Genomic DNA, 15,943 nt, shown 5'->3' with positions numbered 1-15,943 from the left:
GCCGGGCTGCGCGGCGGCTGCAGAGCGCGGCGCGTGGCTGTGCACCCGGCGCGGGCTCGGCGCTGCTGACCCGACCCGGAGGCTTCTCTCCGGGCGAGGGGGCGGGAAGAGCAGCCTCCCCCAGCCCCGCGCCGGCAGGGTCCGCCCGCCGCTCCCGCAGGAGCGCGGGGAAGGAGGCGCCTCCCGCGCCCGAGGAACGTGCCCCGGCCCCGGACTCGGGCCCCGGCGGGAGGCGCAAGTTGTGCCCTGCACGATGCGCTGCTTCTCCGGAGCCGGGGAGCAGAGACCTTGCCCCTGGGGAAGGCTGAGCCCAGACGGGCCCGTGCCGGACCTGCCCCCGAGACTGCCTTCCTGCGGTACCCCGGGGTGCAGCTGGAGCTGGAGCCGCGAGCTCCCTGGCGGTCTCCTCAGGGATGCAGCCCTCCTTCATGGGGACGGCCGGACTTCCTTCTGGCAGGGCAGGGGCTGACAGGAGCGCGGGCAGGGGCTGAGTCAGAGCTCCACGTGGAGCTGGCTGCAACGAAGACCCTTCAAGGAATAATAGCGCGGCACTCAGACGTACATGCGTGCCTAAAGGAAGTACGGCTGGGGCAGAAAGGCAAAGCACCGCCTAAGGGAAGCAATGCATGTGCGCACGCAACACCTTAACAGAGAGAGGCTGCAATCTTCTTCCAGTTTGCTGCCTAAAATGACAGGTCGCACGCAACAATATTGCGCCCATCTTTTCCAGAAACAGCCGCTCAAACGAATTCAAGCAGCTCAACTTCAAACTCCCATGCATTATTCTTTCAGGTTCTGCCACTTCAATCATTCGAGCAAGCCATCTGCTTCTCCCAGCGAGTCCTAATACAGTTCTGCTGCCTTGAAAATCACCCTGTCCTCCATCGTAACTCAAAGCCTTAGTTATCATCAGCCTCACAAAGTGGGAAGAATAATTTACACAGATCGACTGGTTGGTTGATTGATTTATATACCAACCTAACCTGGAAAATGTACAGGGTGACTTACAATATAAAACAATTATCAAAACACATAGAATATTAACATTGAATAGTATCTAATAAGGAATTCTCCAAACAGTGCCCCGAAATGTAACTTCTGCTAAAAGCCTGCCCCAATTCAGACGTCTTACATTGCTTCTAAAAGAGGCCCAGACTCTGTCTCTGATAGTCCGCAAGAGGTAGGAAGGTGCAGAGCTGAGGAGCCACTACTGAGAACTACGGCTCATCTGTGTTTTCAGTAGGTTCCCACTAAATAGCCTAATAACCAAAGTTCTAGAAAAGAAGTAGTAATTCTGACTAGTTCAAGTTAAAATGACACAATCATTTATATGCAAGCTCAGCCCTTCATTTTTCTAAAACAGTATGACAAATACTGGTAGTTGAAACCTGTAAACAGTTCAAAGAAAGATAAAAGGCTGAACTCTGCATCTGGTGAGTTTTCCTACTGTTATGGAGTCCATAATTTAGGGGTTGAGGTGGAAGCAAAGATAACTACAAAGTAGCAAATATAAAGACTGAACAACACTATGTAGTTGGTGAGGCAACAGCTGATGTTCCTGCTCAGTTCTTACTCAGTCAAAACCTACATTTGAAACAATGGTAGTTTCGTGCTCAAGGAGTAAGTGAAGAGCCTTGGCCTGATTTTCAGCTAGTGTCATTTTGTTAGCTGCATTTATTTCAGCCGGACTATAACCATTTGCACCAGCTGTGTAGTCAGGGATATCACTATTTCTTAATTCTTAGTAAATAAGACGTCAAGAATGTAGTGTCATCCTTTTGTGCATGCATGTTTTTAGGAAAAATGCAGTTCACAGAGCTTCATTCACTTCAGGAAAAAAAATCAAATATACTGATTAGCTTTATCACCAGTCCGGTGTCCTGGTGAACTGAAGATTTGGCTACAACATGCTACAACTCATGAAATTCTCTCAGATTGTTTGTTTGTGACAAGATACCTTATTGAAATTCAGTGCAATTTTCCTACTGTTGGAATATCACCAAGGAAAAAAAAGAAAAAGAAACAAGCTGTCTCTAGATCTGATACCATTTTATCCTATGGTTATAGTAAGTGGTCAGATGGATAAACTTTCTTGAGTAATCTTTGTGGCCCTAGAGTAATCTTTCTGTCACTGATATCACTCCCAGGAGTAGATATTTTCAGTATTGTCCTTCAAGAGATTTGGGTTTAATGGAATTTGTGTTTTGCCCTGGATAACTTTCTGGATCTCTGACTGTGGAAAACTGAGTTGGAGCTGTTATGTTTAAAAATGGTAAATCAACAGGGTCAAGCAGAACACCGTCTGTCATGACAGAAGAAGATTATGGAAGTAGTTAGTCGAGTAACACATAGTTAATGAGTCAGTGTCTCTAGCTTGAAAAAATAAAGGGCTCTGTCTCATCCCAAGAGAAAAGGATGTCATGTTACTGTTGTCATGTTTTTTTTAAAAAGGAGATTAAAGAACTCAGCTTCTCCAGAAACTTTGTTCCGGGTAATCACACAGAATGATCCATAATAGAAGGTTGTACTGTATTAAAGTCTGAGAAACAAGTTGCTTCACAATACTGTAACTTTCAACCACATGCTATCAATGGGAGAATGACTGTCTGGTCCAGTTTGACTAATCCAGCAACAAAGGGCCATTTTATTGTCCATGTTAGTGACTTCTGGATGATATTTTATAATATCATTATCCATTTAAATGTCTATGAGACAATGTTGAGATGTGTTCCTGTGTTCTCTTGGTGCATGCATACATTTTATGATAAAATGTTAAATGGATTATGAGATAATCTCCTATCTCCCCATTCTGTGCCTAGCCCCACAGTGATCAACCCAGGGAGAGCAATTGTGTAGACCTGTCCAACTTTGAATTCCTGGGGTGGATCATGCTTAGTGCGAATGGGAATTTAACTCCTCAAGTCTAACAAGTTTCTATTAGGTGTGTGTAAACAGATTTTTCAGAGGCTCATAACTTATTCAGATCGCAGTAAGATTCTATGGGGTAGCAAACGGCACATCCTTGACATCATGGGGATCTTTAAGAAGAGGCTTGATGCCTACCTGGCTGGACTCATTTGAATCCAGTTTTTTTTTCTCCCACCCAGGCGGGGGGTCAGACTTGAAGATCTACAAGGTCCCTTCCGACCCTACTTCTATGATTCTATGATCATGTCAACCCCATTCTCACTCCACTAAGTGAATGTTTTTCCTCTGGTGCTTCAGCTGAGCATCATGCATAGAATGGTTCTCAAACAGAGAGCTGATGCTATGTTGACCTGTCCAAAACATGCTGCTCCTTGTAGTCCAAGTCATGTATGCCTTGAACTGAGCTTTTGTACAGCCATTAAAGTGTTTATGAGGTTTTCCATGCAGTTTAGCAAGGGCTTAACTCTGTAGAGAATCCTTTTCTGGCAAGTGGTCCTCTGACGTTCTTAGTATGTGGTCATGCCATTACAGTTGCACTTCAGTAACTAGGTATGAATGTATGAGTGCCAGTCATCTCCACCTGTTGGCAAATGTCCATGTTCAGGATGTGGTCTTTTATTGTAATTTTCCTGTTGTCATTTTATGCGGACAAAGTAGATGTCCAACTCTGGGATGTGGTAGCTTCAGGTCTCAGAAGCATAATGCAGGAAGGCCAGGACAACTGCCTTCTCCACTGCAATTTGGAACAGAATGGCAATTCGTCATGTGCCACAGCCATTCCAGAACAGTAACATTTGGGAACTGGTTAGAGTTCCTGCCTAACAATGAACATCACAACCTTATTATCCATTTTATAAATGGGACAACTGAGTTGCAGTTTAGTATTTTGTGCAAGATTACACAATTTACAAGAGTTGGGAAATGATTATTAAGTCTAGACCAGCAATTCTCAACAAGGCTGCTTCAGCACCCTGGGGTGCTGCAAGATCCTTTGATGGGTGCTGCAGGAACTGAGAGGAGATAAGCAGATATGGGCAGGCTCAGGCTTTCAGTCTTCTTGCCTGGCCCCTCTGCAAAGCAGGTAAACAATATAATAAATGAATTTTTGAAACAGGGTTCAGCTCAATTCACAAAAATTATTCAGGGTTGCCTTGAGTCTAATGAGAAGTATCTTGAGTCTAAAAAAGGTTGAGAATTACTGATCTAGACTCTCAGACCTATTCCTTCCCCTCTTGGACATGCTTCCTAAACATTCATTGTCTGTGTCCACAATTAGGAACATGCTTTCTTACATGCTTTCTTAATCAGAAATCATTCATTTGGATTCTAATTTTTCTATTTTCCCCAGCATTTCAGAATGGTTTACTTGGGTTTTATTTATTTTGGAGTGTTTACCTTCTTCCCAGACTTGAGTTGAATTCCTTACTAGAAATTCTGTGTTCTCTTATGATGCTAGCATACTATTGTTGTAATACCTTCTCCATAACATCTCAGCATATCTCTGGTTTGGCTACACTACCCTGTAAATTATTCATTTGAGAAGTGTGTTTTCCCTAACAATGCAGTATAGAGGAAATGGAGGCAGGCTGAACATTGTCTGTTGTGGTACGAAGGATTTCGGCATCAGCAAAATCATAAAAGAGGCAGATGGAGTTGGTCCTGTTTGATGCAGAGTAGATTATAAACCTGTGGCTCTAAATTCATTAAATACATTATACAGCTTTTGTTTCCCTCTTTGATTGCTGACAGTAGACTTCACCCATGGTGGACATTAGGGAAATGCTGTTTGGCTTGCCTCAGCTAACTGCTGAAATACATTGCAGCCTCAAAGCATCTGTGGAGTGAAACAGCAAAGAAACTCAAAACTGACTTTGATGAAGCATCTGCAGACTCAGGCCAAATTTAGGTGAACTTGAATTTGAATAAAGGTTATTTGTTAAATATGAAGAAAGGCTCATTTTAAGTATATTTGAGTACATTTAAAATTCTAACTCAATGAGTAGCACCACTGTACTTTTTAGCATATGCTAGTTGCTAAGGTTAAGAAAGTAAGCTGGCTTTTATACTTCAAGGGAGATTGTGAGGCATGCAGGACCTTTTAGTTTGAGAATGTGAATTGAATCACTAAAAATATATATGCAGTCATTTCAGCAAGGGTAATACAGGACTGTAATGGTTCTTATTGATTGGGGATTGCTTTCTTAGAAGTTGTGAAATGAGAAATGCACCCAAACAGAGAGGCTAATCACTGAATTAGACTTCTTCAAAGTGTGCACACTCGAGATTCTGGAAGGCTCTTGGACCAGGTTTGGACTGTGACAGGTCTGGGCTTTGGTCCCTGCCTCTTCCTGTCAGTATTCCTCTGCCTCCTGCTTCTCATCTGCCATGACTTGATAATCGGTATGTATTCAGAGGGAGGCTGCCCTCTAAGACCAGGCTAGTCTTTTCCTTGGTGCCTTAGGTCTATTATTGTGGCCTCCTTATCACCCCCATACCCACTCCCACATCTCTCTGAGTGATAACCCCCCATTTGCCCTTTTGTAGGGACTCTCTTCCTCAGGTTGTCTCTTTCTACACAAAATCAGCACCGGGCCCCTCAGACCGCAAGCCTTTTTTCAGGCATCAGCCTCTTCAGCTTTGGCTTTTTTCTTCTAGCTGAAACCCCTCAGCTCAGGTACACTGTTTTTGGCCCTGGCTCTCCAGGTCTCAGCCTTGCAGCAGAAGGTGCCTGCCTGGTACCCTGTGCATGGACTCCTCCACCCCTACAGCTGCTTCCAGACTTCAGGTCTTTTGACTTAATTCCAAAACAAAGAATCAGAACAAAAGGGTTAATCACCATCTTGAGACAAGTTACTTCCAACCCTTCAGGGTTACAGCAAAGGTTATTGTCTGGAGCCCCTGAGGCAGCAATACTGCTGAGGCTTCCTTTCTTTCCCCAGCTCCTGGGAATTCCTTTCATTCCCACACCTATTACCTGCAGGCTAGAGCCTTTTTCCCCTCCCTCCCCCTACCTATACCCACATACCTTATGTCCCTAAAGGTCTCTATATCTTATATTCCTAAAATCCCTAAGCCCTTGATTTGTCACTTGGCCACTGTCCCAAAGAGAGCTGGCCGAGGTGTCCCTGCTTAGCTTAATAGGCTGCTTGGCTTCCCCTGCTTTGTAGCCTTTCCTGGCTCCTTAGCCACCCCTGGCCTCCAGGCTTGAGTATCTTTTAAGCTTCCTCCTTCTCCTCTGCAAGCCCCAAAAGTTCTGTTCCTGGAAGGGGCCTGCTCCCCTTTTCTCTCCCTCTGTTGCACACGTGGTTTGGGTTTCCTGGCTTGACTTGGCTTGACTTCAAACTCAGATTCAGAAGGCAGGATAACATTTCATGAAATGCTTCATGCAAATACAATTCAAGTCCAGGCCACACTTACCTTTTACTTGCTAGACGTGAATTGCCAACTCATTGCTGGTTGCTACATGAGGCCGGGAGGAATTTTTTCCCCCTCTCCTACTGCTACATGGGGGATGGGGGCAATGTTCCCCACCTTCCACAGAAGCATTGGGTGTTAGTTGCAGCCTAGGCTGGGGATTTTGACTAGTATGTGCCAGTGCTCTTTCTGGAGGTTCTTGGCTCAAGGGTCTTGCCCCTCTGCTCAGGGTCAGACCAATTGCCATATTTGAGGAAAAAATTTTACCCCATGGTCAGATTAGTACAGACTGGTGGGGCAGGGGAAGTCGGGGTGGATCATAACTCTTGCAGCAGCAGGATACTGGCAGGTTAGGGAGTTATGTCTTGTGACTTTATGATGGGGTTGACTGTATAGTCTTAGTAATAGGCTAAACAAGGAGTTTTATGAGATGGTTTGGATGATGATCCTGCCTTAGAAAGGGGGTGGACTGGGTGACCTCTGAAGGTCCCTTCCAGCCCTACTTTTCTGTGATTCGGTAACTGAATATCAAAGAATCAGATTGGTCTTCACCTTAATCCTATTAATCTACCTGGAAAAGAAAGATTTTTCTCTCTGAGAAAAGTCAAGGACCTGTCTTGTGAAAAAGACTTACAAACTGGCATAGGAAGTTTAAGCTGCGTGTAATAAACAGCTTGTCAAGGGAACATTATTTCTACAAAATATGTAAAGAGATTGGAAAATGCTACCTGACTCAGGCACTGAGGCACTGCCTGGTTGGAATGGGCAATGTGCATCATTACATAATATACAGTTGAGTAAGATGAATAATTTTATGTGATTTCAATTAATAAATTTGGTTCTGCTGCTTGGCATTTACTGATTTGTGCTTAATATTTTTAGTACTAATCCTGCAGCTCTAGTTTGTTTATTTTCAAAATCTCAACTTCAGTATAATTTTTGTTTTTTGTTTGAATTCTTCTCACTCATTTTACTTTGGTTCCCTTTAGCTGTATAATATTTGTATATAGGACAGGAAATCTAGATCAAGGGCATGGGCTTTTTTGCAGCATTAATAGTTTCTACCTTATCGACACTGTAGGGAGATGTGGGTTCTCTCTTTTTCAGATTAACTGACTTCTAAATATGTAACTACTCTATGTTAGCTCAGAGGTGCAAGTAATACTTGTATTTGCATTTACAGTGCTTGGCATATTAAATTTTCATTTGTTCTTTGCTAGTTATGCAATGGTTGACTGAACTTTTATAATATCTTTCCTCTCCTCTGCCCCTTGCTAGCAGAAGCCACTATTATATTAATGTTAAGATTCTATTCTTAACTAAAAGCTATGAAATAATCTATCCCAATTATATTGGAACTGTCTTAAAAGAATGCATGCACTGAAAACTGCCAGAGGTACCATTTAAAAAAGAAAATTCTTGTAACGGACAAGGTTTCCCAGTGCTGTCCCTTATTTAAAATAAGTGAGAATAGATACCTCCAAAGATAGTTCTAGGGTATTTTCTCCTTCTGGCCTTTTATTTTGGATAACACTTGGTATTTTGCGCAATTGTTGTATTTCAGTCAAAATTCCTCTTTAGTTATTTTTATTGTGTAAAACTTGTATTAATCTTTTTGATGATTCTTATTCTTTGTGGATTCTTTAAAATCTGGTAAATACACAGTTTCTGATCAGTGTTAAAAAATGAGCAGTGTTCAAGTGTTCAGGGCTGCATGCCACGCACAAACAAGAAGTATGTCTTTTTCTAACCTTACTCTCCCAAGAGACAGATCTGCTTCTGCTTGCTACAGCCTGGATCAGACAGACAGACTATCAGTGAACATTAACACAACGTAAGGGTGGGAATAAACTAATCTACTGCTGCCTTTTTAAACAGCTATCATGGAAAAATGCCTTTTTTTAATGCAGGGATGAAATGATGACCTATCTGTGTTATGATGACGTAGGGGAAAAAAACAAGCCTATTCTCCTGGTGCTGCAGTGGATGTCTGGAAAATGGAATTTTCAAAGAGCAACCTCAGCAAATACAGTTTGGCTCAAAACAAAGTCTGGTGCAAGTATAGTCCTTGGCCTAAAATTAGTAGAATTTCAGCAGAATAATTATGAAGTCATTCATTAACATCAGTAACATTACTTCTTATTTACTTTGGTGCAATTTGAAAGCAGAATTTGGCTACCTGAGTTCAAAATGTTTAAAAGAGGGGTTTTTTTTAGATTCATAATACAGATTTAATAGTCTAATTTAAACATTTAATAGAGTGTGAAACACAATTTATGGCATGGCCTCTAATATAGTAATCAATGCTATATATAGCAGGAACAAACTTATACTTACCCAAATGAGAACACAAAAACCATACCATATGAGAGCTGGCAGCAGGAGATCAAAAAAGTTGGTCAAGGTCCAAGAGTCAGGATCAAATTACTTAGAAAGAATAGTTAGTATCTCAGTGTTCTACCTTCAGAACTTTTTGTATGTACTTTTCGTAACTTTTTGTAACTCGGTCTACTCTGAGTATTGACATATCAAGAGAAAAAGAACATATGGCAGGAATGTAGACTGTAGGAGAAAAGACAGATTTTTAATTTAGGATCTCAAAAAAGGGCAGATTATCAATATGATCAGTACTCATTCATTAATCCTAAAGCTATTCCTAACTGATTCACATTAGAAAGAGAATAGGTTTATTTCTTTTTTCTATCCTGTTACTTTCTTCATTATGCATCTTAACAGTAAAAAATTCCTCCTTGCTTCTCACACATACCAGCAACAACAGCAGCAAGAACAACAACAGTAGTAGTCTGCTGCCTTTTACTTTATGGAACTCAGGATAACTAGTATTTCTTGTGTTGGCTGGAAGACTCCTTGGAGTATAAAAGTAATACTGTGGGTGACCAATATACGGAGTAATGCTACTGAAATGGTTTCAGAAGCCTTTTCCCACAAGTGATTGTCGGATGTTTGAGTTAAGTAGATGTTAACAAAAACACAAAACCAAGTTTTAAATAGATTAAAAGTCCCTTCCCTTCCTATTTGCTCAGGTTTCAGTAGTTGACATTTATGACATAATTCCACTACAATCCTGCTTATCAGAATTTTTCCAGGAAAAACCTAGTAGTCACAATGCTATTTATAATACCGACTACAAATACAGTATTTGCAGAAAGAATTGTGTTGGCTAATGTTAACCTTTCAGAGTTTTTTATGTATAGATCTTGAGGCTTCAAACTGTTTGCATGTATGTTGAGCACCCAAACTGCCCTAATAATCAGTGGGAATTGAAGGAATTCTTGAGAGAATTCAGAAGTTCATCAACCTACCTGAAAAGAGCCATAAAATGTATGTTTTTCCAGGCAGACTGGAAAGAAAGCATCAGACTAGAAAAGCATCTCACCAGATTGTGGCATCTAAGAATGCCAGGTATGGCTCTTATTGGCATATATGGATACATTAGTGACTGACTGATTGTGGATTTATGCATAGGCTAAATGGTAAAGGCTCTGTTCTGCTACTTACCTTAAGTGGCTTTAAAACCAGCGAAGTTACTTCCACAGGAGGTACTCCTTAATAGCAGCAAGTGTGGGGTGGAGGAAATGGCTTAAAGATTAGAGGAAAAGAAAAAAACATTTCAAAGTAACATGTAGGCACTGTACAAATATTCCACAATAAATATGCCACAAAATAATAAAGCACTGTGTTACATACTGCAGCAATGAATTGCTGAAACTCTATCATTTCCCTTTTTTCCTTTTATATCGTTTGTACCCTATATTGAGGTCTCATTTCCCCTTTCCAATGACATAAGCAACTAGCCTGCAAGAAAAGTGAATTCTGTTTCAATGTCACAGATTAGCTGGCTCCATGTCCAGGGACAATGAGATAATTTGAACGAAGTCCATGACTTAAAAGTCTCCTTGGGGTCTTTTCATCCCAGATGAAAAAATATCAGACACACACAACCTAAATCTTGTACAATAATGGAAGTGAGGGAAGAAAAACATGGTCTTTTGGGTCTCTTAGCTGTCAGTGCACAGGGAGTCCAAACAATCTCTCTTTCCACTGTTTTTAGGCAGTAGATGGGTGAAGAAAAGAATAACCATTATGAGCAGTTCACAGTAGTTTCTGCAGACTCTTTGAAAATATTAGAGGTCAAAATATTCATATTTGAATGCCTGAAAATAGACAAATCAATGCTGACTCATTTAAGTGAGGGTTTGATTTTGCCTTTACTGCAGTCCATTGCAAAGCTCTCAATTATTATGGTAAAGGTTCTGGGCCTATGTAACCTCATTTGCACCCTTGGAAACCAAGCTACTTGCTTACATCTCTGTGTATGGGATCTAGCTGTCTAACTGTAGGCATCTGAAAATTTTGACTTAAGTATCTAGCCCTTCCATTCAGGGGGAAAAACTTTCAAATGTGAACCACTGCCTTACTTCTGCCTATTGGCTCTGAAGACAGCACAAAACAAGACAGCAGGAGAGGTGTGAATTGCATGTGTGCTATTTCTGTATTCTAGTAGGTAAAATTTAAAAGTAAAAATTTAAACTTAAAAGGTAATGGCTGCATCGACAGGAGATGCTGACTGCGCAGTAGCCTGAGATTATTGTACAGTAGCGTCGTGTGGCAGAAACCATGATGCAATGTTATTGCACACTAGTCTTGGGCTACTGCGCAGTCAGCATCACAAGAAAGCCATTCATCGGCGCTACTGCACAGTAACACAGGTTACTATGACTGTGCAGTAATGACTGCACAATCAGTGTCTCATGTAGATGCGGCTAATGTTAACTATTTCACTGCTGACTATTTTGGTAGAAACAGTTCATCAATAAACTTATCTCTTGTGAGTGAAGATCAGGGTGCTTGTGCATATGTGTGCTTGTACATGTGTGTGTAGCTCTGTTGTAACTCTGATGGTCCAGGAAATAAGTAAAAAGCTAGATTGGTAAGATGAGGTAATACCTTTTATTAGGCTAAATCTATAGCTGAGAGATGTTAGACAAACATTCAGTTTTGGCACAAAATGCCCTTCCTTAGGTCTGAAAAAGAAAGTAGATAGTGTGTAAGCTAAATATCAGTTATTAGGGTGACTACAGTCCTGTTTTCGCTGGGACAGTCTCATTTTTAACACCTGTTCCAAGTGTTCTGTTGGCTCAATCAAAAGAACAACTTTTGTCTTGTTTTCAGCAGAACTGTTTCACCAATGTACCCCCATCCTTCCTGCTCCTGCTCTCTGGTGCTTCCCACCTCTACTCCCACAATGTGTGTTGGAGGGTCTTGTTTTGAGATGAGAAATATGATCACCCCAGTTAGAATATTTTCTAGGATCAAGCCAATCTGAAAAACCATAATGAAAACTGGAGTACAGGATAGGCAGCCTTAGAACAGAAGAAAGGCTGAAAAAAAAAAGACTTTGGACTGAGGGTTAGACAGATTCTAGAGATGAGATCTATGGCCTAAATACTCCATAATGACTACAATTTATCATAATCTGGGGATTTTTTATAAATGAATGTGGTCACTTAAAATAGGAAGTGGACAGTAAACTTGTGGATTTTACAGAACTTATCACCAGGGCTAAAGACAGCCAAAAAGCCTGAGGCTGAATTAATTCAATCTTTACAGGCTAGTCTAAGATGTGTAGATTGAACAGATAACCAAGTGAACAGATGTTCATTTTTGATTCTGGAAATGCAGCCATATGCCTGCAATGGCCCAGGCAGAAGCTGGGTGGGGAATCACTAGAGCATGCCGCCCTGCTTGGCTGGAGCAGATTGCTTGGGCCAAGGCTAGCACACCCACTCTGCAAGCGCTGCTGGGGAGGCAGGTGTTGCAGGGGAGATGCAAAGCAGCCTGGGATGCTGGGGGACTGTGAGTTAATTTAAATCTGGAGGGGATCTGGGAAAGAAGTTCAATAAACTGATTTAACCTGAATCAGGGAAGTCTGATTTAACATCCATCCAGATTTATCTTAAACCAGTTTCAGCCATTTTGAAAGCATTTTTTGCGCAGCTTGAACCCTTGGTTCACATCTAGGGAAGACAAAGCCACTGTGTTTTCTTGCTCTTTTTTTCTATAAAGTGATTGTTAGGTAGAAGAAGGAAATGCTGCTGGCCCCTGACTTGCTGTGCTGGGTTTATTCATTCCTGATTGAGATATGGAGCTGGAGGGATAGCAGTCTGCTGTTATTGGGGTTCTCTATGTCCTTCTTAGGTGAGCTCCTTTCATCTATGCAGGGGACTCCAATGTTGGCTGCATACCTCTCTGGTCTGTCTCTTCTCCCAAACCTTCTACATAGAAACCCTACCAATATGAAAACCTGGAATGTCTGAGCCTAATGTCATTTAAGATTTTGCAGAATTCTTAAAGTACTTTTTGAGTTGGCTGTATTCACAAAACTCTAGTTTTATTTTTGTTATAGAATTAATGTCTGTATTTTTATTATAGAATTTTTATACTTCTAACTTAAAACCTTTAAATTACTCAACAGATCTTGGAACCATGCTTATAAAGGGCCATGCTAATTGTTTCAGAATGCTTTCAATATCTTTTATACTGGAAAACTGACATCATCATTTTGCAAGGATAATTCATTTTTAAATAATCTATAGTCCATATACAGTTTGAGAGCAAAACAGAATCCTTCCATTCCCCATGTGTGCTAAAAATCCCTAGATTATGATAAATTGTAGTCATTATGGAGTATTTATGCCATAGATCTCATTGCTAGAATTTGTCTAACTCCCAGTCCAAAGTCTTTTTTCCCCAGCCTTTCTCCTGTTCTAAGTCTGCCTATCCTGTACTCCAGTTTTCATTCTGTTTTTCACATTGGCTTGATCCTGTCTTATCACAGCATCTCCTAAGTGTAACATTAAAGGTTAAATCCCACCCTTAAACTCACAACATTTAAAATTTGTACTTAGGCCACCTAGCCCTAGTGAGAACAGGGAAGCCTGGGAATTTGCCAGGATTTGCAAGGGGATTTAGCAGACTGCTGAGACTTTACAGTATACTTGGTTCCCTTCGACTCAGCTCAGCATGAGCTGTTCCAAAGACAACTCCTGAAACCAGAGAGGATTTTGAACCAAACCACCACAACCTACACATAAAAGCTTTAAGCAATAAGGAACAAGATGAGTTTGTTTTTTAGAAAAATATTCTTAGCAAATCAAAGCTTCGAAGAGTTTTAAGAGATTGTTATTTAAAATGGAAAAATGATCTTAAAACTCAGAGGTGTATTGGGATGCCTGAGTACCCTGGGTGGCAGTGGTGCATGGGACAGTGTCATTAACTTCACTGCCATCAGCATGCCTGCAACTGGTTTGACAGAATGGGTGCTGCTATTTTTGTGCCCCCCACAAGGGTCAGCACTGAAAGCTGGTGTTCCTGTCTCCCCTTCTTTGCTATCCCACAGTTAAAACTTTGCAAAAAGTTGCTATACCCTTTCAAAAATAATCTTGACTGGTTTGGCGCCAAGTGTCTCTTTGTTATACATTTGTCTACGTATAAAATATGCATGTTAAAATAATGCCAGCCAGGCTCTGCACCCCACACTATAGGTATTGCCATCACACCTAGAACAAATTATTTTGTATCATTTTATGAATTCTTTTTATTCTGCATGAGAAGTCTGTGTTCTTGTCTCAGCAAGAAACCATCACCCTAAACCTTTCTTTTCAGCATCCTTAGATGCTAAGTAACTTTACTATATTTTATTATGAAAATCCCCACATCCCATCTATCAATACCACTGAGGAGCAATTAACCAGTCACATAGTGCAGGCATCAGGACAAAATGCAATTTTAGCTTTCTGTTCCAGGGAGGATAGTCAAGCCATATATGACCCAAGTGAGTAACCTCACTTCTCAGTGGTACAGGTTGAAATAGCAAAGTGTATGTCTGTGTGTGTATTTTGAAATAAGAGTAAGGAAAGAGATCAAGTCCTTGCTTCTGAGGCAGCCTAACATCATTACTCTTTCTTCCAGTTTTGGTATGGTCTGAAAATATGGGTGGGTTCTGCCTCCTTGACTTTCAGTGAATGACCTGTTAGAAACCCAAAATCATAAAAAATAAGAGATGGGCAATTTACTTATACAACAAAGAGTCAGTAGTAGAATCTGTTCTAGGTTTGCCTTAATGTTTTTTCTTCATTAGGAAAGGATTTGATTTGTAAAATACAAATCCAGACCTTAATTTAGCTTTTACAAAATCCAATGTGGAGAAGAATCTAGGACCAGGTAGAGATGCAATAGGACATCTCTGCATCTTAGGCAGCAGCCATGTATGGGACAGTGGTGATGTAGCTGGCTAACAGTTGTGGCAGTTCTGGCTTGTAAGTCCCCTCCAAGATGGCACCCCAGGGTTGCTGTCCTAGTTGTCCCTACTCTCCTTAGTTATGCTACTTTCTAGGACCTTGGTTTGGGTCCAGTCTGTAGCTTTGATCATCCAGGAGAATATTCTTGCTGATGTCTGATGTCTGCATTTGTTCCTTTTGAAATCACAAGTATTTTTCAGAACTAAGATGAAGTTTTAGTCTTTTGAAGCTTTGTGTCTACATGTGCAATTAATGAGTCTGATTTTTCTGAGCAAAAAATTCAGGCATATGAAACTGTGCCCAGGTGAGCATCTACACAAGCTTCCAGGTCAGAAGCAAACTGAGCCTGACAGGAGCAGGGCCTTACTCCAGGGCTGCTCCTGCCCTTCTCTGCCCCCCCTACAGCAGCCAGGAGGAGCTCCAGGCTCCCCTGGGTGCTAACCCTGGGCTGGCAGGGGGCATGGGAGTCAGCCCTGAGCTCTTGGGGGCAGGAGAGGATCTGTTCCTTGGTTCCAGGGTCAGCTCTGAGTGGTAGGGAGCTCAGAGCAGTGCAGGGCAGTGATAGCCTAGTGTTTTGGGCTGGCAGTGAGGAGCAGTGCCCCCTGCTCTGCACCTCTGCAAAGCCTGCCCTTGTGCTGCCCTGAGTGCCTTGGAGTATGGTGGCAAGTGAAAGGGGTGTTTGGGGGGGGAGAGAGAGAGAGGTGGCAGGCAGTCAGTACAAAGGGAGGGTAAAGTTTGCCTGGCTTTCCTCACTTGATACCTGGGAGCCAGGCAGCTGCACCCCTGGCAGCTGTGCTGCCTCCTCCCACTCACCACCCCCAATACCCTGCCCCGCTGCAATGCTCCAAGGCACCTCAGGCAGTGCAAGAGCAAGCCCCTCAAAGACATGGAGCAGGGATCATGGCTCCCTGCTGCCAGCCCTGGACACTGGGCTGTCACTGGCCTGCTCTGCCCTCCTGCCCTTGAGCACCGTGCCACCTGGTACTGCCCTCAGAGCCAAGGACAACTTCTTCCCCAACTCCCACAACTCAGGGCTAAGCTGAGCAGCACCTGTGCCCCCTGCTGCCTCAGCTGACCAGGAGCAATTTGCTTCTGAGTTAGCATCTACACGTGTATTCAGGCACATTAATGTAAAGCACCATTGGCTAGTACCTGTATCTGTTGGTACTAGTAAATGACACTTTACATTAATTTACTACACAGTAATTGCTGCATATGTATGGACAGTTACTCTTTACTTGGCATTAGATTAGTAGATGTAACCGGAGCCATTCAAGATA

The 15,943-nt window shown here is 42.0% G+C and overlaps 1 protein-coding gene across 1 annotated transcript in view; it reads right to left on the bottom strand.

Annotated features, from left to right (window-relative positions):
- The window catches only part of MME (membrane metalloendopeptidase), a 74,344-nt gene extending 73,930 nt beyond the window's left edge, over positions 1-414 (bottom strand). The window contains exon 1 of the mRNA XM_019532622.1: positions 361-414. The gene's annotated coding sequence lies outside the window, so the exon portion shown is untranslated. The remainder of the gene's footprint in view (positions 1-360) is intronic.
- Positions 415-15,943: the final 15,529 nt, after the last annotated feature.

Source organism: Crocodylus porosus, unplaced genomic scaffold, assembly GCF_001723895.1.
Source record: "Crocodylus porosus isolate Cpor-Errol unplaced genomic scaffold, CroPor_comp1, whole genome shotgun sequence".
Classification (NCBI taxonomy): Eukaryota; Metazoa; Chordata; order Crocodylia; family Crocodylidae; genus Crocodylus; species Crocodylus porosus.
The sequence above is the reverse complement of the archived record's forward strand: the minus strand, read 5'-3'. Positions and strand labels throughout refer to the sequence as shown.